The sequence below is a fragment of the Mauremys mutica genome, chromosome 6 (assembly GCF_020497125.1).
Source record: "Mauremys mutica isolate MM-2020 ecotype Southern chromosome 6, ASM2049712v1, whole genome shotgun sequence".
NCBI lineage: Eukaryota > Metazoa > Chordata > Testudines > Geoemydidae > Mauremys > Mauremys mutica.
The window spans coordinates 13,186,597-13,210,717 of record NC_059077.1 but is presented as its reverse complement, the minus strand read 5'-3'; the positions used below and the strand labels follow the sequence as shown (position 1 = coordinate 13,210,717).

The 24,121-nt window shown below is 44.5% G+C and overlaps 1 long non-coding RNA gene across 2 annotated transcripts in view; it reads right to left on the bottom strand.

Moving 5' to 3' along the window:
• The window catches only part of LOC123372190, a 29,956-nt gene that overhangs the window by 1,383 nt on the left and 4,452 nt on the right, over nt 1-24,121 (bottom strand). The window contains exons 1-3 of one of the 2 annotated variants that reach the window (XR_006580164.1): nt 8,130-8,267; nt 7,121-7,206; nt 163-295 (exon numbers count right to left, since the gene is read on the bottom strand). This is a non-coding gene — a long non-coding RNA (uncharacterized LOC123372190). Of the gene's footprint in view, nt 1-162; nt 296-7,120; nt 7,207-8,129; nt 8,268-24,121 lie in introns of those variants that run through there. The other variant, XR_006580165.1, reaches the window with a different exon arrangement.

Below are 24,121 nucleotides of genomic sequence, written 5' to 3'. Positions count from 1 at the left end.
GTAAAAGGTCCCTACAGTGGGTTTAGATGAGATTTACGCCCACTGTCTGGCCCCTTTGTAGTAACAGAGTGGTGTTACTGAGAATTCAGGCCCATATCTTTATTCTCCCCTTGGTGCACACAGGTAACTTCATTAAAGTTTGTAAAAGAAACATGTGCTTACCTATGTGAGAGACTAGACCTATGTGAGAGACTAGACCTATGTAATGCAACAAAAGCTGTGGAATACTGGTCACAATTCCGGTTTTCTTTTTAAAGGCCTTTTCTTTTTAATATGTCTGGAGCTGGACATACAGCTAAAAGAGAGGAAATAGCCAATTTTCACTCTAGGAGAATGCAGGTGCAAAGGAAAGGAAACCACCCTTGATTTTCATTCAAAATGTTCAAGATGAGAACAAAAACACGCACACAAAAATTGTTTTTGCTTTTTGGCAGACCTGTGAAAACATGAGCTTCATTTATTTTTCGAAGGTTTTGCCAGCAGTGAGATCTTTCTTTACGCAGTTTTGCATCTGGCTTTAGATGAAGCAAGCTTCATTTCTATTGTTTCTTTTTTTATATATATATATATATATATATATATATATATATATATATATATATATTATATATACACACACACACACACACACACACACACCCCATTTTATCTATATGGTTTTGAAATTATACACTAAAAGGTGCTGCCATGCATTAGAACATTGATAGTTAAACCAACAATAAGAAGATTAGTTAATTACAAGTTGTTTAATCAGCTACAGTCTACAGATAAGGTAAATCACCAAGATATTTCAGTGGGACTACTTATAGAATAAGGTTTTTATTAACCGTTAGGAAGGTGATAGAATCTGGGTGTTAGATATTTATAGATTTTGGTGAGGACAAGGATTAAAAAATTTTTATCTGTCTATCTATCGTTATTTGTATTATGGTAGCTGCTGGATACCCCAGCTGAGACTGAGGTCCCATTCTGTTAGGAGCTGTACAAATACATTGTGAGAGTCTCTGCCCTGAAGGGCATACAGTCTAAATAAATAGACAGGAGAGACAAATGGCACAAGAGGGCCCATAGAGGTGAAGGTCCAGATTTGTAAAGGCATTTTGATGTTGTTCCGCTCAGCGTTGCCAGGCCTAAGTGATTTAGACAGCCGTGTCTCATTTTCAGAAGTGACGTAGGAGCCTAGCTCTCGCTGAAAGACAATGGGACTAAGGGTACGTCTACACTACAAGACTATTTCGAATCTACTTAACTCGAATTTGTGGAATCGACCTTATGAAGTCGAATTTGTGTATCCACACTAAATACACTAATTCGACTGTCTGAGTCCACAGTAATGGGGCCAGCGTCGAATTTGGAAGCGGTGCACTGTGGGAAGCTATCCCACAGTTCCCACAGTCCCCGCTGCCCATTGGAATGCTGGGTAGAGCCCCCAATGCCTCCTGGGGGAAAAATGTGTCGAGGGTGGTTTTGGGTAACTGTCGTCATTGAACCGTCAATCACGCCCTCCCTCCCTGAAAGCGCCGGCGGGAAATCTGTTCGCGCCCTTCTCTGGTCGGTTACAGCGTGGACGCCACAGCACTGCGAGCATGGAGCCCGCTGCGATCATCGCTGCACTTATGGCCGTTGTCAACTCCTCGCACCTTATCGTCCACCTCTTCCACAGTCAGCTGCTGAGAAATCGGGCGAGGAGGCTCCGGCAGCGCGGTGAGGACAGGAAGTCACAGAGTGACGCAGACCTCTCACAAAGCAGGGTACGCCGCGCAGTGGAGATCATGGTGGCAATGGGTCAAGTTCATGGTGTGGAACGGCGATTCTGGGCCCGGGAAACAAGCACGGACTGGTGGGACCGCATAGTGCTGCAGGTCTGGGATGAATCACAGTGGCTGCGAAACTTCAGGATGCGTAAGGGCACTTTCCTTGAACTCTGTGACTTGCTGTCCCCTGCCCTGAAGCGCCAGGACACCCAGATGCGAGCAGCCCTGACTGTGCAGAAGCGAGTGGCCATAGCCCTCTGGAAACTTGCAACGCCAGACAGCTACCGGTCAGTAGCGAACCACTTTGGCATGGGCAAATCTACCGTAGGGCTTGCTGTTATTCAAGTAGCCCACGCAATCGTTGAGCAACTGCTCTCAAAGGTAGTGACTCTAGGAAACGTCCAGGTCGTCAGAGATGGCTTCGCCACGATGGGATTCCCAAACTGCGGTGGGGCTATAGATGGGACTCACATCCCTATCCTGGGACCAGCCCACCAGGCCAGCCAGTACATTAACCGAAAGGGCTACTTTTCTATGGTGCTGCAAGCACTGGTGGACCATAGGGGACGTTTTACCAACATCTACATCGGGTGGCCGGGCAAGGTTCATGACGCGCGTGTGTTCAGGAACTCTGGTCTGTTTAAACGCCTCCAGGCAGGTACTTTCTTCCCGGACCACAAAATAACGGTTGGGGATGTGCAGATGCCTACAGTGATCCTCGGGGACCCAGCCTACCCGCTAATGCCCTGGCTCATGAAGCCCTATACAGGCGCCTTGGACAGTGAGAAGGAACTCTTCAACTACCGGCTGAGCAAGTGCAGAATGGTGGTGGAGTGTGCTTTCGGACGTCTCAAGGGGAGATGGCAGAGCTTACTGACTCGCTCGGACCTCAGCGAAAAAAATATCCCCGTTGTTATTGCTGCTTGCTGTGTGCTCCACAATCTCTGTGAGAGCAAGGGGGAGACCTTTATGGCGGGATGGGAGGTTGAGGCAAATCGCCTGGCTGCTGATTACGCTCAGCCAGACAGCCGTGCCGATAGAAGATCCCAGCGGGAAGCGCTGTGCATCCGGGAGGCTTTGAAAGCTATGTTCCTCGGAGAGCAGGGTAACCTATGACTGTCCACTTGATTTACAGAGAAGCTGAACCTGAGCCTGTTTCAGAGACTGTTGACTTCGATCTGCGGTTACATACCCCGTTCTCCAGGTTTCCCCCCTTCCAACACACGTTTTAAAATAAATTTAATGGAACACTGATTATTAACAAAGTTTTCTTTAATTATGAATTCCTGTTCAAGGGTTGAAACATGGACGCAGACTGTGGTGGGTACGGTGTGCACTGATGTACAGACCGCTTCTACACTAGAGGAATGACAGGCTCCTGCTCCTACAGCGGTCTCTGGGGGGAGGACGGTTGCAGGTGGGTGTGCAGGAAGGGGTGAGGGGTGCCATCTCTGGGATGGAGTTTGGATGCAGGCTCTGGGCTGGGGGTTGGGGCGTAGGAAGGGGTGAGGGGTGTGTGGGAAGGGTGAGTATGTGTCCGTGGATGAGGGCTCTTGCTGGGGCTCAGGGCATCGGAGAGGCTCGTGGCTAGGGTGGAAGGGCATGGAAAGGGCAGCCTGCCTTGCCATTTGTGGATGGCAGGCGCTAGGACCCTGGGGCAGCATACACCTCAGAGACTGACCCGGGGCAGCATACACCTCACAGACTGACCCTGGTGCCTAGTGACTGCAGTCTGTGTGTGTCCTGCTGTTGATCCTGCCCCCAAGTCTGTACCCTGGTAATGGAGGCTGTCCTATGCAATTAAAAATCCCCTCCCCCCCTTCACACAAAGTCTTCTGACAAGAAAAACGTGACGGAAACAGTGAATAACAACAAACTACTTTTAATACTCAACTACACAGTGGGGGGATGAAACTTGGATTTGGGACTGGGTGATCCAGGAAGGGAAGCACTTCTCAAAATTTATGGCATGAGAGCTGTGTGGTACATGAGCGCTCTGCTGGGGTGCACTGACAGTTTTCACGGCCCCTAGCGCCCCTCCTTCTTGTTACTTTGGGTGAGGGGGGGACAGGACTTTGTGGCGGGGGAAGGCGGTTGCAGATACAGTGCAGGGGGGCTCTCTCCTCCTGCCTGCGGTCCTGCAGAACATCTACAAGGCGCCGGAGCGTGTCCGTTTGCTCCCTCATTAGCCCAAGCAGCGTTTGAGTCGCCTGCTGGTCTTCCTGCCGCCACCTGTCCTCCCGTTCACTGTGTGAGCGCTGATGCTGACATAGGGTCTCCCTCCACTGTCTCTGCTCGGCCGCCTCGGCTCTGGAGCAGGCCATCAGTTCAGCGAACATCTCATCCCGAGTCTTTTTCTTTCGCCGCCTAATCTGCGCCAGCCTCTGTGAGGGGGATGCCGGGGCAGTTCGTGAAAGAGCCGCAGCTGTGTGATGGGAAAAAGGAAGTGATTTCCTTGAAAAGATACATGTTTGCGAACACTGAACACAGTCTACTCAGTTTCCGTGAACAAGACCACACAGGGCACCTAGTCTCACGAGCTCTCAGGACAAGTTCGAGATTTCAGAATACGCTTTCATTGGCTGCGGTCTTGCACAGTAGATCAGACAAGCGGGGCGGTACAGCTGAATCCGTGTAGCAGCCAGGCCTGGTAAGCCCTACACTATAGGCTGCTTAACAGTTAATGGATAGCTGTGCCCTCCCGCTGAAGGCAATCTGGAAAGCATAAAGTCTGACCCTGTTCCAGCCCCTCGCGGCTGTGCCCGGGAAAGATCCCTGTATGCTTTTCCTCTGCGGCCTCCAACACATGGCTGTTAAACGAAGGTCATTGCTATGCAAAGTAAAAGTCAAGCATTCACAATAGTAACAGTACACTAATTGCCCTAATTAGATGCAGCAGTCGCCGAACGAGATTACCCTGAGGTGGGTCACTCGGAGAGAGAGAGAGAGAGAGAGAGAGGATGCTGCGAGAATCCCTGCACAGACCAGGACCGTATGCTGCCATGCTGGTCGAGGCAATGATTCTGCTGTACGTTAGGATGGCCTGGCGCGGAAGAGTGTGCTTCCACGGAGCACCAAATAAGGCACCTCTCCCCAGGAACCTCCTGCGGAGGCTTTTCGAGCACTTCTACGAGAGCTTCGTGGAAGTGTCCCAAGAGGATTTCTGTTCCATCCCTATATGTGTGGACCTTCTTTTTATATAGTTTTATATGGAAAACTTTTTATATAGTTTTTATTCCTGTTTTTTAAAAAATAAATATTTCCATGTTTATAGCACTTACCGACTGATCCTTCCCCTGATTCTGAGCCCGGGTTAACGGCCGGGGAGGGTTGGTAGGGGATCTCTGTGAGGGTGATGAAGAGATCCTGGCTGTCAGGGAAACCGGTATTGTAAGCGCTGTCGCCTGCATCGTCCTCCACAAACCCTTCCTCATCTTCCCCATCGGCGAACATCGCCGAGGAACTGCCCGTCGACACTATGCCATCCTCAGACTCCACGGTCACTGGTGGGGCAGTGGTGGCAGACCCACCTAGAATGGCATGCAGTGCCTCGTAGAAGCGGCATGTCTGGGGCTGGGCTCCGGAGCGTCCGTTTGCCGCTCTGACTTTTTGGTAGCCTTGTCTCAGGTCCTTGATTTTCATGCGGCACTGCGTTGTATCCCGGCTGTATCCTCTGAGTGCCATGGCTTTGGAGACCTTCTCGTAGGTCTTTGCATTCCATTTGTTGGAGCGCAGCTCCGAAAGCACAGACTCATCGCCCCACACAGCGATCAGATCCAGGACTTCCCGGTCTGTCCATGCTGGGGACCTCTTTCTATTCTGGGATTGCATGGACTCCTCTGCTGGAGAGCTCTGCATCGTTGCAGGTGCTGCTGAGCTCGCCCCGATGTCCAACCAGGACATGAGATTCAAAGTGCCCAGACAGGAAAAGGAATTCAAATTTTCCCGGGTCGTTTCCTGTGTGGCTGGTCAGAGAATCCAAGCTTGGACTGCTGTCCAGAGCGTCAACAGAGTGGTGCACTGTGGGATAGCTCCCGGAGCTACTAAGTTCAATTTGCATCCACACCTAGCCTAATTGGAGATAGCCATGTCGAATTTAGCGCTACTCCCCTCGTCGGGGTGGAGTACCGAATTCGAACTAAAGAGCCCTCTAGGTCGAATTAAACGGCTTCCTGGTGTGGACGGTTGAGCGGTTAATTCGAATTAACGCTGCTAAATTCGATTTAAAGTCCTAATGTAGACCAGGCCTAGGAGTCCAAATCCCATGGACCTCCAATGAGACTTGGGATCCTATGTCACTTTTGAAAACAAGCAAACTAATCACTTAGGCCTTGCAACACTGAGTGAGGAAAAGCCTAAATACCTTTAAAAATCTGAAGTGACTACCCCAAATCATACACAAGATGAGGACTAGAACCCAAGTTTCCTGACTGCTAATGCAGCATACTGTCTACTAGGCCATATCACCTCCCTTCTCATGCCTTCCACCACCATACTCATTTTGGTGGGATAAAATATGCCTGGTGCCCTATTTTGACAAACTCAGCTTTGTTGACCTTTGACCTGAGCTCAGGTGATCAGGTAAATAATCAGTTATATCTTAGAAAGAGTTAAGATGCTTGCTCAGTTAGTGCAAATGAAACTAAACCTCTAATGCGACTGGGAATAAGCAAAGAAACATAAAGATTGTTTTTAAATGGGCTTTGCAGTAAGCCTGAAACCTAGTATTTTGTTTGAGGCCTAGTGACAGTAATAGGTATTGTAAGGCCACACTAGGACTAATAAAAGTTAACAATAGTAAGTAACCTTGGCTCAGATGATTTAGCAATATCTGTCTTGTAGATAAACTGTCTGGAGCATAAAGGTTTTATTTAGCCAGACGTCCTTAACCACTTGTAGAGAGAACCTTCTATCTGTGCAAAAGTGTACGACAAATTGTTAGAACCCCAACAATGGATAGCAGGAATGGCAAATACGGGACAAGAGGCCAAGAATTCATCAAATATGGTCTTGGAAATAGGTAAGTGTAAGAAACAGTACATAAGAAGGGAATCCCAACCCTCAGCTGAACCTCAGGATAGCGGTGACCTTAATGCTTAATCTCACCTCAAAGGGAACCCACAGCTCCACGGATTTGTGATTATTCATGAGGTGTAGGCTGCTGTTACGCTTATCTTGTTTTTCTAGTTCTGTGATATTGCTTATATTGCTCATGGTATTAATAAAACTCATAAAGACTCTGTGTGTATATCACCAATCATCTTCTTAATTGATCTCCAGATAGCCATCAAAAAACAAACATATTATTAGTGACAAGTGTATTTTGCACCCCAAGTTAATCATAAGGCTATAGCTTGAAATCTTACCTTTCTTGTTTTACATATATCTAGAAACATCAAAATCAACTTTTTTTTGACTGAGTCCAAAATTTTCTCTCCGTGTTTCCCACAAACTGAAAAGGCATAAGAAGAATAGTTAATCTCTATTATTTTTTATCTATGGTAAATGTCCTGGGTACAACTAGGTGAATACTATCACAGATATTGCAATTTACTGCAATATCCTTGAAAAACCTTACTGCATTAAATATCTTTGGAGTCCATTGTATTAAATGCAAAGGTTAGGTATTACTATGGGCCTGATTGTTCACTATAGTCATTTGATCAATGTGGCAGATGAGAATGGTCTTTTGGTACAATGTGTGTGAAGTGGATTTCCTGGGAAGTATCTAGGGGGAAGTAAAAGAAAAATCCCAGCCTTCTAAAACTAAATCCTGTGGAGAGGACCTTTGTCTGATTATTACCTCTTCCAGGAATCTGAAGACCCAAACCCCAAGCTGTATAAAGGAAATATTAACTAATTCATTGTGGTTATAGTTCTGAACTGAGGTTATGAACTTGTAACCACAGAAAAATGCCTTTTGTGGAGTTTGAAGGACTAACTCCTACCAGAGCCCTAGTTGGTGTTGGGGGGTGATCTCTGGTAAGCTTATTTTGATGCATGTAGGTTGTTTTAATATGCTTTCACTTTAAGAATAAATGTGCTTGCTTATAAAGAGCTGTGTGGTAATTCCACAGTTCATAAACTTTGGAGAAAAAGCAAAGCATAGATGTTGTTCCTCTTAGGCAGTCTGGTTTTCTGGGAATATCACAGTGTGGACAAGGAACTGTGCAGCCTTGCAAAACTCTGGTTAGGAGAGACAGAGAGACGCAGGTCTCCACCCAACAGAGGTGACATCTGAAATGCCAGAGTGGGTGCCCTTGGAGGACCATGGTGTGGGAATGCAGGTGCAGTTGCCCTGGACTGTGACAAATACAGTAAAAAGTTATTTGTAAACAATTGTTTATACCTTTTAATGAATTAGCTTTGACTGACCTGGACATACTTTTAAGGAACAAATTGCTAGAGTCAGAAACACCAAATTGTAGGCTAGCACTGCAGAATATTAATGGAAAACAATTTTTGAATTCATAATCATACTTGCAACAGAAATCCGATCTCCAAGAATCTCCCTAATCAGAGAACGGAAAAATATCATGTGACTTATGTATCCAATCAAAGCAGCTTACATTTCACATTCTGAGCATTTTACAAGTAATCCATAGGCTGAAATACAGTGGTTTAAAAATGCCATTGAGTAATTCTGAACAAATAATGCATTAGTGGGAAAATACAATCTGTTCCTGAACAGAACCAAAGGCTGAATAGACAAAATACATTGTCTGCTGTGAAAAGTTTGGCTAGCTCTAGCCTTGAATCCCAAGGAAGTTGCATTTTTTTCTGAAGTCAGCCTAGATCGACTTGCCAGGACACTCTGTTTCCTTTTCCTTCTTCCATGATTATTAAAACCCTTCTCACAGCCTTTCCCCCGTTCTCCCCCTCCTCCTGCAAGCTAAAATGGCAAGACTAATTTCATTTATTTTGCTTGAGTTTGTCTATCTGTGACAACCCTTTTTATGCATTTAATTCATTCTCAATTTCTCATAATCAGGAGAAAGGTGTCCCCTAAGGTTAGGAGAGAGCTTGTCAAAAAGGCAGGGTAAATTTGCAGAGGTAATCACCAGTCTATCTCCTTTTCCCAATGCCCGTGGAACTATTAACTAATATCGCTGTCTAATCTTTTTTGTACTTATTTATTTTGCAGCGAGAAACTAGTGTTATAAACACCCCTACTGTCAAAACTTGTCATCCTCATTACCTCAAGGCGGGCTCCATTGCAGTTATTCTAATTTCATAGTTTCTCGAATTTACAGCCGCTGGAAATTGAGTACAAAATCCATTATCATTTGTATATTTTAATTATGCAAATGAGGCAGCTCAGCTGCGCTGGCCGGGACCTGCAGGGATGCCTAACTTCAATCTGGGTGATTACAATTTATCCAGTCGAGTCACTTTAATTGTAACAAGCTAATTACATTGTTTCATTTGGCTTTAACAAAAGAAAAGGAGACGGGAAAAGCTTAATGGCAAAGGCCTGGGATTATGCTGTTTCTCTTATGTGTGCATGACACTTCCAAATTGAAGCTAGTTAACCCTACACCTGCAGAGGGGCCCAACACAGGGAGAGAGGGAGGAGGATAAGGAAGAGGGATGGGTGTTGGTAGGTGTTTGCACGGAGAGAGACAGAGGTGAGTATCAGGCCCCTAGTGTTGCGATATGCAAAATATACATTCGTGAGCCATCTATTATTATGTAGAGTTAGATCATTTATGGTGGAATTCACAGCTTCAGTAGGATTGAAGTGGTTGCATAGGCTTGGTCCTGGTCCTCCACGTAGGAGAGGATTGGACCCGGTATGCATCATCACTGATTCCTGTGTGCGTTTATCGATGAATGTGGAGGACCTTTAGGATAGGTCTAACACTGCAACTGGGAGGGTGCCTCCCAGCCCAGCTACACAGCCACGTCCCAGCTCTGCTCAAGCTAGCGCACTGAAAATAGTGGCGGGGAAGTGGTCGCCTGGGCAGCGGCACAGACCCAGGGGGTCAGGCAGGCTTGTCCTCAGGAGGCGAGCCTGTGTCACTGCCCATGCCGCAGCACCCATAGGGTGCTACATGCTAGCTCGGCTCAAGTTGTCTCTCGACCTGGGCTGGGAGACACGCTTCCAGCTGCAGCGTATCCATTTCCTTAGAGACTTATTGAATGTTTTACCTCTAACTAGAGCAGCAAATGCTTAAAATGCCTCTCAGTACTAGCCCATACCATACAGTTGTTCAATAAAGGCCCGATCCAACACCTACTGAAGTCAATGTACAATCAGTCCATATAGTTCAATGGGATGTGGATCAGGCCCTAACTGCTTGAAGATTAGAGAATACTCTACTACCATCTCTATCCTGCATTTATGTAGTGCATTGCATCACACAGTGCTTTGAAACATAGGGGTCACTTCACCACTGAAATGCAGTCACCTCCCTATTGCAATGTGGCCACCATTTAACACCTCATATCAACAGTATACAACCAAAGAGAGCAGGAAATGAAGACTAGTACTGTATCCCATTGAGCTACCCAAATAGGAACTTAGTGTGGCTGCGAGGTTAGACACCCCTGCCATTGACAAAGGTACCAGGACACCAAGTTTCTGTCTCTGGAAGAAATATTACCTGCAGTTCTCCTTTTATGCATGTTTCATTCAAATACCAAACACCCATCACCTCCAGATGACCCTTCAACTCAGTAATTACTTTCTAAGATTCAAAATAAGTGTTCAATGCCTGAATTAAACACTCAGGAAAGAAGAAATACAGGTAATATTGCTGACCACAGCTTCAATGAGTTAATTAATAAATAATTACTTCTCTAGCACTGTCCCTCTGAGGACATCAAAACACTTTAATAAGTATTAATGAATGTAGCCTTGCAACATCCCTGGTACAGTAGGGAAGTATTATCCCTGTGACACTAGCAGACCAGCTACCAGCTCATGCCAAGGCCCCTAGGCCTCACTGAGCACTGACAAATGAATAGCTGGAAACCAGTCTGGCTCAAGTGGATGTTAGCATTGTTAAAATAGGCATTAGAGTTATAGACATGTGCTTAGTGTTTGGACTTTATGAAATGCTTGTGAGTTGCTGCCTGCATTAATCTCACTTATAATGTCAGTATCCCATGTTATAAAGGTAAATATTTAAGTGTATGCTTTGTAACTATAAAAGTTTTTGCTGTGAAACTGGAAACCCCCCCAGTCTGGAGAGAAGCATTACCAAGTGTGAAATACTAGTATACCACATGAGGTGTCATCTCCTGCCCAACAAAAGAATGCCTATAAACACCAGACAAACCATTGTGGAACGTCAGGAAACAAAAGATTTTGTTGATTGCTCCCTCCACACTCATGAAGAGGGGGCGTGCACAAACCATCAGCCCATCACAGTCTGAACTCTAGAAGAAGGGAATAAAATTCCTGACCAGAAGGATCTGTAGCACCGTGCTACTTGGAATTTGGAAGTCGCAACATTTCTAAGCACAAGCAAGAGATCCCCAAGCTGCTTAGCTTCAGTTAGCCCTGAAGGACATATGCACATTACAGCTGCTTCTATTACCTTTTGGAACCAAATACTAATTAACGTGTGTGTGTGTGTGTGTGTGTGTGTGTGCACGTGCGTGCACACACACACACACACACACACACCCCTTCTTTAACCTTGTAAATAACACATTTCTTTTCCCTGGTTAATAAAACTTTAGTCAGTTTAATATAGGATTGGCTACAAGTGTTGTCTTTGGTGAGAGATTTAAGGTGCAATTGATATGGGGTAAGTAGTCCTTTGGGACTGGGAGTAACCTAAATATTGTTGTAATTTTTGGTGTAAGGAACTGCCTATAGCAAAGGCAGGCTTGCCTGGGTGGCAGGATAGACCAGAATGCCCAAGGGGACTGTCTATGGCCAGGGCCGGCTCCAGGCACCAGCATTCCAAGCTGGTGCTTGGGGCAGCAATCTGCAAGGGGCAGCAGTCCCCCTTGTTTTGCCCCCCAGCAGCGTGCCGAATTGTCACCGCGGGGGCAGTCCGTGTGCCCTTAGGGCGGCAGGCGCGTTTCCGCGGCGGCTTCAGCTAAACAGAGAAGCTGCCGCCAAATTGCCGCCACAGCGGAAACGTGCCTCCCGCCCTAAGGGCACACGGACTGCCCCCACCGCCCGCAGCGGCAATTCGGCACGCTGCTTGGGGTGGCGAAAACTGTAGAGCCGGCCCTGTCCATGTCTCCATGGCACAGCTATTGTAGTGCTTGAGAAGTTCACACTTGATCGGTGAATCTAATTACAGAACACACAATCACTTTGGGGTCCATACCCTGATTTGTAGCAGTCTGCACTGAGGTCAGCACCCCTGTTTGTAAGCCACTGCAGACCGCCTGGCAATCCCCATGATAGATGGAGAACTGAGACACAGAATGGTAAAGCAACCTGCCGGAGATGGCAAAGGCAGTTCTGGAGCAGAGCTGGGGAAAGAACCCAGATGTCCTAACTCTCAGCCCTGTGCTTCAACAAAAAGACCATCCTACCTTGCCTGTTAGTTATTTACTATGAGACAGACCTCCCTTTAGGCTAGATCCTGTCCCCCAGCTACACACATTCATTCATACGGACCCTCCACACAGAGATCTCATCCTCTCCATGTGAAACACTGTCACACACCAACACTGCACCGTACTGCATGCCTTTTCCAAGAGGCCTCGCTCTAGGGTTAGGATCCATGCAGGAAAGACTGGGCTGGCTGGGGATGTAGAGTGTGACCATTCACTGAGTGGGATCTATTGCTTGGGCAGTCTCCTTCTGCAGCATCATATATTGGAGATCTTTGGATTTTTTTTTCCCCACTCAACAGAATTCCCTTGTGATCTTGGATCAACATGACATCACAGACTGAAAAGACATTGCCACTGATGAGTGTAGCGCTCCGAACTCAAACCTTGCCGCAATATTGAGTTCTGTTTTTCACGGAGTATAAAAGGTACAGTGTAGTGAAAAACATAGCATAAACCTAGCCCAAAAGTAAACCAATTAATCTGTAATCTGATAGCTCAGCATGAGTATTCTCCATGAACGGCACAAATTCACGCCTTGGCAGAGGGCCAGCCTGAGGCCAGTGCACCATTTAAATGGCATTTAAACCTTCAGGCTTACATAGTGCCTAGACCTTGGAGGAATTTCACCCACTAGACATCAGTGGTTCCTAATGGAGATGATGCATGCCACACTGGTACTGTAAGAGAGGCTTCCTCCACCTAGTGTAATGATCTGCCTCTGTGCCGAGGCCTGAAATCAGGTCCCTACCCAACTTCCATTCCTTCCCTAAATAGCACTAGCTGGATTACATGGTATCATCTAGCGGGTAGAGCCTCTGTTTTATACAGTTCCAAGAAGATTTGCAAAGGCACTGGCTAACTCCCCTTTGATAATCTCCCCGTCAAAGACTCATGAATTGGTATGATGGCCCAAAGGATACGGGTCTGACTGCTATAAGGAACAATCTAGCACTGGCAAAGGGTAGATGAGAGAACCACATAGCTATTTTCAATCTCTTGTTTCTATGGGTCTGAATCAATCAATCATCATCTCTGGTACGTAGTAATCTATTAATTTCCTTTGATGACCTCATATGGTGCACTGAGATCATTCCAGGGGCTTGTTTTATTCGGACTGGAGTCTCTGACGAGGAAGTGGCCAGTTTGGAAGGAAAAAGGGGAATGCATGCCAAGAATGGCTGCTGCCTTTGGACACGTGAGCAGATGCTAATGAAAGGGAAGCATAGGCACCGATCGCATTTTCCCAGGGTGAACGTTCACAGGGTCCCTTTCAATAAAGCAGCAGTAACCATGATCACACTGCAGTCCCTCGCCAGCAACAAAACGATGGCCTGGAAAGGAAACTGACACATTAAACACTTACACAGATGCTTTGTACCCATCAGTCTTCTCCGAGGGGAAGACCCACCATCTATTTTTATTTTCCATTGTCCTTTTACAAAATGCATTCATTTATAACTAAAGAGGGGAGAGAGAGAGAGAGAAAGGAATTACATGGGGGAGGAGAATGATAATACTGAGTTAACAAGCTTCCAGAAATGAGCTTCAGAAGCAGGCTATGTTATTGATTTTTAATTATATTTACTTGGTGAAAGCATGGCAGAGTTTACAAAGCTCCAAGGCCGAATGTCTCTTTTCTCAGGGTCTGTCGACAGTGCTGCAATCACATCTCAGAGTGCACAAGTAGACGTAATCGCTCTTGCTTTCCCCACACTAGCGAAGCAAAGAAGTGTAGGGGTGGGGGCACAGGCTTCAGCCCCAGCAAGGAAGGGGAGTACAGACCTACTGACCTCAGCATGCTCGTGTAGCCCACACTAAGCCTATGCTGCCACATTTACACTGCTATTTTTAGCCATGCGGGTAAAACTAGCACCTGTATGTCTACCCATGCTGCAGTCACGCCTTGGATTGCAGTTTAGATATACCCTACATTGGCTTTTACTGTAATGGGGCTTGATCCAGCTGCCACAGATGTCTTTCTATTTGCTTCCATGGGAATTCAGATCAGTGGTGTGTCTGAGGGTCCGATATTGTGAGGTACTCAGCACCTCCTACATGGTGCTTCCCTTGAAGTCAACGGTCGTCAAGGAGGCTCAGTACATAACAGGATCAGATTTGAGTTAGGCCAGCAGCAGGCAACCTATGGCACACGTGCCGAAGGCGGCACGCGAGCTGATTTTCAGTGGCACTCATACTGGCCAGTTCCTGGCCACCGGTCCGAGGGGGTGGGGGTCTCTGCCTTTTAATTTAATTTTAAAATGAAGCTTTTAAACATTTTTAAAACCTTATTTACTTTACATATAACAATAGTTTAGTTATATATTATAGACTTATAGAAAGAGACCTTCTGAAAACATTAAAATATATTACTGGCATGACAAACCTTAAATTAGAGTGAATAAATGAAGACTTGGCACACCACTTCTGGGCCTAAGTGACTTACAAACACAAGTCTCATTGAAAGCCATTGGGAATTGTGCTCCTATGTTATGTAAGCTCTTTTGAAAATGTGCTCCCTACTCATTTGTTGACTTCAAGATGTAGTAAATGAAGTAGAGAATACTGGAAGGCTGTTCCATCTGGGAAGAACTGCAGAGGTTTTGGTACCAACATTGAGACTCTGAAAGAACATAGAAGACGGCAGCTCTAGATAAGCACAGGAACAAAGAAGAGCAGTAGAAACAGACAAGATCCATGAAGGAGTCTGGAGCCAATCCATGAGTGGTTTCAAAATGAGGTTAATTTTATACAGGTTCTTGAAGCATATGGGGAGCAATTGACATTATATGAAGAACAGGTGATGTCACTGAGCTTCTTTGTACCTGTGAGAATCTGTGCAGCAACTGTCTGTGCATCCTAGAGTCTAGTGAGCTGGGACATGGTGAAGACTGATGGGATGAGCGAACTGAAGTGGACAAAATAAGAGGAGATGAAGGCCTGGATGAGGATTCCAGTACGGAGGGGAGGAGGCCAAGGCCATGGTGCACATGAGCTATGTTGCTAAGATAGTGTTAAGCAGACCTACAGACCCAGGAGAGTGGAAAGAGGAGAGTTCATTGATCAAGAATGATGCCAAAGTACAAACAACAGAGGCATATGGGAGTTCTCTCTCACTTCTTGTCTCAGAGGTGGTGGGTTTGTGTTTGAGGATGCTCCTCTTCCGCAGGAGAAACACCTTGGTGCGTGAGATATTTAACAGAAGAAAGAGTGTCAAGAGTGACTGAGGATGGATGGAGGAGTCATTAAAAATGCAGAAGGATATGAGCAGTTGGACATCAACAGGAGAAAATGGATGCTTAAGGTTAATGATGGAGATAAGATGATGATTGGGGATGTTTAAAGTATATACCGGCCACATATTCTCCAAGTTTCCTTCCTCTTCTATTGTAGGTTTAAGATGTGTCCTTATTGCTATTTTGACACAGATTTGTATCTGACTATTTGAAACCAGGAAGGGGTCGGGGGAAAATCAAACATGTTAAGAAGTATTAGTAATGGTCCATGTGTATTTAGGAATCTTGATCAATGACAATTCCATCAAGAATGAGGTAAAAAGGAGATGTGCTTTAGCTAAAAGTGCTGCACAGAAACTGATGAAATTATGGACTGGTAAAAACATTACTAAAAATTTATCAAACCAGTGTATTAACAGTTTTATTCTATGACCTGGAAGCAGCTGCATTAAATGAAACAGACATCAGAAGTCTGGAGGCAGTTGATACGAGAGTTCTTCAGAAGATGGCAGGTGTAAATGTAACAGATATGGCAATTTCCTGCAGTATCACTGAAAAGCCTTTTTGCATTAAGTTTAAGTATTTTTGGAGTCCATTGTATTAAATGCAAAAGGTATGTATTATTGTAGGTTTATCTCCAAATCATGAGTACATATAGCTTGTTATTATTAATAGCACTTGCATCATTGAGCAAAACAGACTGCTTAAAAAAATCTTGCAACATTTTCAGTATTTAAAATTATATCTTACTGGAGCAGGTATTTCTTTATGAAACTATAGTGATGGTGAAATATATATACTGGCTTCAGTCACAAAGCTTCTATACAGGATCTTTCTTGGTTTAATTTTTCTAATGTCACAATGACAGACATTTGAGGCATATAGCCTTATAATTTTCTTTACACACATTATATATATTCAATGTTACTCACAATTTATTTCATTAGTTTTTTCTGTATCCTTGCAATAACTCATAAAGCAACGTTGAGGCATTTTGAGTTATTTTCTTATCTTTTCTCTCTGGTGCTCTCTCTACTGTTATTTATGTAAGAAAACTTGTATTGTCAACAATTCCAATTACCTTCTGTTTAAAAAAAGTAACCAAAATTATGCCAATAATGGCCAAAAAAATTTGGAACCCACTATGAAAAATATATATTTTTTTTACCCTAATCATTGTCCTTCTAGCTAATTTAGTGCCTTTTTTCTTAAATTAGATGAAAGAATCCAACAGCAACTGAGCCCATATTGTATTTTACACCAGGACCAGACTAGCATATATAAGTACGAATGTGGTGGTTGGTATATCCATCTTATCCTACAGGTATTCCAACAGCAATTAGCATCAACATCACACTGACAAAACGTATTTTAAGTACTTAAACAGCCAAGATGATAACCCCAGATAATGGAGTCTTAGACGTTAATGCCAACTGGCCTTTAATGCTATAAGTTGCTGCAGATGCAGCGAGTGGAAAGTTTTGGGGATAAAGCAAGAATCTGAACTATTTCATTGTTGATGCTGACAATGCAGTTGACAATTTTGTTCTACCTACCTACATCATTATGCCAAAGTATGTGATTTATACTCAAAGGATATTAACAGAATGTATCCACCAGGATTTACTTATATCTTGTAGAACTCTTTATTCAAGGTCATGTAGAATTGCTCTAATACAGAAAGACTGCATTGGTCTTTTTTGATCAAAAGAAGTAGGAAGAAGTTATTGTTTTAGACAAGCTTTATTTAAATTAATTTGGTTCCTGGGCAACAAAACAGGACCTTCAGATTAGTAAAAGGGAGGCAGAAATTCCTTGCAGCCGGGTCCAAAGCCTGCTATACAATAGATAGAGGGATGTAAATAATTAAAGAGAATCATTCTGTAATGTGCTGACCCCTGAGCATTGCTCGTCATTCACTCAGAAATACTTTCACTCTCTAATCCAGGGCCTCTGGTTCAGTGCGCACATCATTAATGACCTTTTATGAAAATTAACTGATAGAAAAGCATCAGCAACATATCTACGGCATTTTTGAAAAGCACCAACATACTTTATCTATTTATCTGCCCGCACAGATTGGTTTTGTAAAAACAATTAGAATGATTTAAACCGCTGGTTATGGAAACGGCTACTGAGCTGCTGGGGAGAGTTTTCCTGCTTTATTCATGGAAAGCATTAGATGTGGTCAAAAAGCAATGGTTTGATGCTGTCCAACTTGTAAAAGAAGCTGGTTATGCTAGAAGTGGATCCTACCAGCAAGCCAATGGGATGCACTGCAAGGGGTTCGCTTTAGCGTTGTTTGAGTTTGTTTTGGTTTCTTCCATATAATTGAAAGGTGAGATAGATGGATGGATGGGAATTCCATAAACTGGCAAAATCAGCTACCACAGCCCAACACCAAAAGTCGTCCAGGCACAGAACCTCCTTCTCCCATCCCTAAGAGTTTATTATTAATTATTATTATTATTAACTACATGTATTACAGTCACCTATAGGAGCCCCAGTCATGGTCCAGGACCCCACTGTGCAAGGTGCTGTACAAATAGGGTGACCAGATAGCAAGTGTAAAAAAAATCGGGATGGGTTGGGGGATAATAGGAGCCTATATAAGAAAAAGCCCCCAAAATCGGGACTGTCCTTATAAAATCCGGACATCTGGTCACCCTATGTACAAACATAGCACAAAAAGGCAGCTTACAATCAAGTCTGAATAGAACAAGTTTTTTTAAAAACCCCACTAAAGATTTAAACAAAAAGAAAATAGCAAATCCCAGCTCAGGCTACGATATAAAAATCACTGGCCCTGATAAACTGGTGATGAGAACTGCAACACTCCTGTCTCCTGGGTTCATGTTATCCCTACAATCCTATCACTTTTTCCCTTTGAGCCAATTGTTTCCACTTAGAAACAACATGAATCATCATATTAACAACTCTTTACAGACTTTTATGGCATGCTACATACAAAAGATACCCAGGCACTTTTACAGGTGGTATTTAATTAAGCATCACAACACTCCAGTGTGGTAGGTGTTATACCAACTTTACAGAAAGGGGAAACTGAGGCACAGAGCAGTTAAGTGATTTGTCCAAGAGCGCATGCCAAGTCAGTAGCAGAGCCAAGAAGAAAACACAGTTTTTTGTTTCAATAAGGGTAACAGAGACGCATAGTAAGAATCATCCACTGACTTAGATAATGGTTTCTTGAACTGGGTTCCAAGTGCTTTCTCCAAAAGGCCATTAAGTTTTTTTAGGGCCCAGTGGAGAGAATAGCAGTTACTTTCCATGTAGAAGCCATCAAAAACACCCCCGTAATAAATCCTTTGTACACCTGCATTACAAAGCAATTCTAAAGTTTTATCCAGAATGTCTTTCTGGGTAGAAAGCTAGGCGTTTCTAACTGTCACAAACGAGGAGAGAGGCATGTGGCTGTTTAACTCTATGGATGTCCTTGGACCTAAGTGGATCTGGGTGTGAAATCCAGGGGGCACCTCTGCACTAAATTCTGTGCCTACTAAGCTCCTGGTGTCAACGGTCACCTGGCAATTCCTGGTCTTTTCCCTCTTTGTGGCAGGTAGAAGACAGAGACAAGGAATGTTTAAGGAGCAACATTAATATCCCTGGTAAAATCCCAAGAGAATTTCCACAGGTTTGAAGGGGGTGATAGCTGATAGACCATCCCCAGACTCCGCTCCCAACCCTGCCTAGCTTCACCCTCCAAAATCCCTGCAGAACCCCAAGACGACATCCCGGGGACCTGAAGAAAGAGGGGAATGATGCAATTTGGGCACATCTCCCCAGCCTTCTTCAATCAAGAACATGGAATAATCATGATCATGTAATTAATGCTCCAGTCCAAGTCCTCTATCCATTTCAGCATACCCTTCCCATCATGTTTTCAGCATGGGGAGTGGGCAATCAGGGTGGGTCTGATCAAGAGAAAAATCATACAGAGTGCACAACTACTGAAACAAACATAAGATCTGCCATGGGCGGCAGTGAAGAAGGGACACATGAGTCAGTAGAGGAAAAAAAAAAAGTCAGAATTCAGCCCTAAGGGTTCAATCTTTCTTTTCTATTGTCAGAGCAGATGGGAAAAGGAATGCATCATGAAAGCCACATTATCCAAGACACTAGGGAGGATCAGCACAAGTAAGTGTGTCTAAGATCCTGGAAGGGGCGGAGAAGAATGATGCCAATGAGATTTTACAAGCTAGTAACTAATTAAAAGGCAAGAGGGTTATCAGATGAATTAACCCCTCCTTCGCTGGGGGAGGTATGATACAGTTATACAAACTCCACAGTTATAAAGACCATGTGCTTATTGTAATCTGGATTTTCAAAACCTCTCTCTCTCTGTATTGTACCAAAAAATAAAAAATAAAAACAAGTTCCATTATATTGTAGAGGCAGGTGTTCAAGATGCTTAGAATGATTGGTGGCTGCTAGACATATTATCTATTTGGTCATATGACCAGAATATCTGCCAGAAAATAGGAACAACATACTATTGTCAAGTCTAACTTGATCTCCTGTAATCCTTATTGTTGAATACAGCAGATCAAGATGGGCGATTTCACAAATCAGGTTTATGTTGCTGAGTTTCCCTTTACCCAGTACTGTGAGGGGCTGAGTGCCTCATATCAAATAAAGGAAGCAGTTCCTGGCTAAAATTTTCAAAAGTGCCCATGTGACTAAGGAGCCTATGGTCTGGTCAACATAAGCTGCTTTACATTGACCTAGCTCTGAAAGTGTCTTCATTTAAATTTGGTTCCCACCAATGTAAGTCCCTCTCTACTCTGATTTAGCAGCACCACCTCCCTGAGCACCGTAGAGTCACGGTCAATGTAATTAGGTCGACATAGTGTCAGCATACACATTGTGTTGCTTATGTCGACCATTTCTGGCCTTCGGCAGCTGTCGCCCAATTCCCCCCACTGACAATACACCTCTATCCTGATATAACGCTGTCCTCGAGAGCCAAAAAAAAAAAATCTTACCTCATTATAGATGGAACCGCGTTATATCAAACTTGCTTTCATCTGCCGGAGTGCGCAGCCCCGCACCCCCGGAGCGCTGCTTTACCATGTTATATCCAAATTTGTGTTGTATTGGGTCGCATTATATCGGGGTAGAGGTGTACAATTGATACAAGCGCTCCTGGTGAGGACACGCGCTGCTGACACAAGGAGCTAAATGTGCGCACACACACACACGAGATTTAATAACTGCGGTGGCTGTATGTAGACATAAGTTAGATCAACATAATTTTGTAGCATAGACATTGTCTAAGTCTCACTTTCAAAAGTTATTTAGGGCATGTCTACACTTACTTCCAGAGCGATCAATCCATCAGGGGTCGATTTATTGCGTCTTCACTAGATGTGATAAATCAACCGCCGATCGATCTCCCATCGACTCCAGTACTCCACCGGAGCAAGAGGCGCAGGCGGAGTCGACGAGGGAGCATCAGCAGTCAACTTACCACAGTGAAGACACCGCGGTGAGTAGATCTAAGTATGTCGACTTCAACTACGTTATTCATGTAGCTGAAGTTGCGTAACTTAGATCGATTCCCACCCACCCCCACCCCCAGCGTAGACCAGTCCTTAGGCATGCAAGAGCCTAAACCTCATTGACAGTTTTCAAAATACTACACAGCATTGATTAGATAACAGCTAGAATTCTGCATATAGCTTTGAACCTTCTATGGACAGAGAGATCAGGGAGGGTGCTTTACAAGACATTAAAATATAGTTATAAAAATATATCTAAAAATTAATAATTCCCTAAGTCACTTGTTGTGGCATCAGAAAAGAAGCGAGATTTTAGGGGTGACTTGAATGAAGAGAGGGTGGTGAGTTTGTAAACTGGGATGGAGACAGCATCCCATGCATAAAGTTTGTCATAAAAAGGCAGAACTATGATGGCAGATTAAAGGAAATAAGTATGGAGAGACTGGAAAAGAAGACACTGGAGAATGTGATTCTAGTATGTAAGAGGTAATTAAGAAGAGAAGGTGTAGTAATTGTTTTCAGTAGCTAGAAATGATGGATTTCAAATTATTTAATTTCCAATAATGGGAGAAGCCCTTAATATTTATTTGTTGTGTCTTCTGTTATAGCACTACAAGAACAACCTGACAAAAGAAAGTATTCCTGCTTCTTCAGCTCTTTGGATCCTGGCAAGCTACTCAATAACATTGGATAAACAATATGTAAGGAACCCTATGCCAAGGCCTTGGACACTGAAAGGATATAAAGAGCACATCTGAAAGGGAATGGATCCTAGCTCAAACTCAAAATGCATCTTATGAAAAAGTAATCAGCACAGAAGAGAATGAAATGGAAGTGCTCAGTGGAATGTGGGACCCATTTCCAAGCTATACTAAGAGAAAGGGGTAATTATAGACATCAAATGGACTATTAAATACTTGAGGAAGTCATCCAGGCCAACATTTTCAAAATAAGTAGTCAGATTTACAAAGGCATTTAGGTGCCTAAAGATACACATAGGGGCCTAGCAGGGTTTTAAAAAAGTGCCTAAGCAGATTAGGTGCCTAATTCCCATGGAAATCAACAGAGCACTTTGATTATCTGCATCTTTAGGAGGCACCTAAATACTTTCGGAAATGCAGAGATTCTAGCAAGCCAGTGTCGGAAGACAAGACAGAAAGGAAGCACTATTATCTGCATTTCACAGATGGAGAACTGTGGCCCAGAGAGATTAAGGGAGGGATTCTCCCCTCCAGGACAGCCCCTGTACAGTCCTGCAGCAGCGCTAAAGGTCTATATCTGGCTAGGAAGAAGTCTCCATGGCACAAACTTTGTTCAAGGCAGCTTGTACTGCCCTATGAGACCTCTGCCACAAGCCCCAGGTATAGCAGATGTACCAGAGCCCGGACCAAAGCCAGGAAGGGCATCTCAGTGGCAGAAAGAGGAAGGGCTGCAGTGCGTAGCTTCACAGGGATTCCAGGAAGCACTGCTGTCTGTAGGTAGCTGGGAACAGGCTGCTGAGCCCTCCACAGCTAAGTTACTCCAAGGACCTCATTGCCCTCCACAAACAGCCCAGATCTGAGACGGCACAAAGGTGATTCAAAACCACCTTAGCTCCTCTTCCTTATCCTAAGCAGTTTGCTCAAGGTCACACAGAAAGACTGTGGTGGAACTGGAATGGAGCCTAGACCTTCTGCTTTCAGTTACACCTTTGTCTGTGTGCTTGCACAAGTGTAAACGAGGACAGAATTTGGCCTGGAATCCATCGGCTAAACAAGTGTTTTGTACTGAAGTTAAGTGAAATTCCTTGGCTTTTTCTCTGATTTTGCAAGTAGCTTTTCCAAGGGAAGAAGACCTTTAAGATCCATCTGCTAGTCTGCATCAGCAGCAGGGAGTTTGGATTTGCAGTGAACAGCAATACAGCTATGAGTTATGGCGATCGGGAGAGGTCCCGGATGACTGGGAAAAGGCTAATGTAGTGCCCATCTTTAAAAAAGGGAAGGAGAAGGATCCGGGGAACTACAGGCCAGTCAGCCTCACCTCAGTCCCTGGAATAATCATGAAGCAGGTCCTCCAGGAATCAATTCTGAAGCACTTAGAGGAGAGGAAAGTGATCAGGAACAGTCAGCATGGATTCACCAAGGGCAAGTCATGCCTGACTAACCTAATTGCCTTCTATGAGGAGATAACCGGCTCTGTGGATGTGGGGAAAGCAGTGGATGTGTTATTCCTTGGCAGGCAAGTTAAAGAAGTATGGGCTGGATGATTGGACTATAAGGTGGATAGAAAGCTGGCTAGATCGTCGGGCTCAACGGGTAGTGATCAATGGCTCCATGTCTAGTTGGCAGCCGGTATCAAGTGGAGTGCCCCAAGGGTTGGTCCTGGGGCCAGTTTTATTAATGAAGATATTGAACTATCTGGAGGATGGTGTGAACTGCACTCTCAGCAAGTTTGCAGATGACACTAAACTGGGAGGAGTAGTAGATACGCTGGAAGGTAGGGATAGGATACAGAGGGACCTAGACAAATTAGAGGATTGGGCCAAAAGAAACCTGATGAGGTTCAACAAGGACAAGTGCAGAGTCCTGCACTTAGGACGGAAGAATCCCATTCACTGTTACAGACTAGGGACCGAATGGCTAGGCAGCAGTTCTGCAGAAAAGGACCTAGAGGTTACAGTGGACAAGAAGCTGAATATGAGTCAACAGTGTGCCCTTGTTGCCAAGAAGGCTAACGGCATTTTGGGCTGTATAAGTAGGGGCATTGCCAGCAGATCAAGGGACATGATCATTCCCCTCTATTCAACATTGGTGTGAGACCTCATCTGGAGTACTGTGTCCAGTTTGGGGCCCCACACTACAAGAAGGATGTGGAAAAATTGGAAAGAGTCCAGTGGAGGGCAACAAAAATGATTAGGGGGCTGGAACACATGACTTATGAGGAGAGGCTGAGGGAACTGGGATTGTTTAGTCTGCAGAAGAGAAGAATGAGAGGGAATTTAATAGCTGCTTTCAACTACCTGAAAGGGGGTTCCAAAGAGGATGGATCTAGACTGTTCTCAGTGGTAGAAGATGACAGAACAAGGAGTAATAGTCTCAAGTTGCAGAGG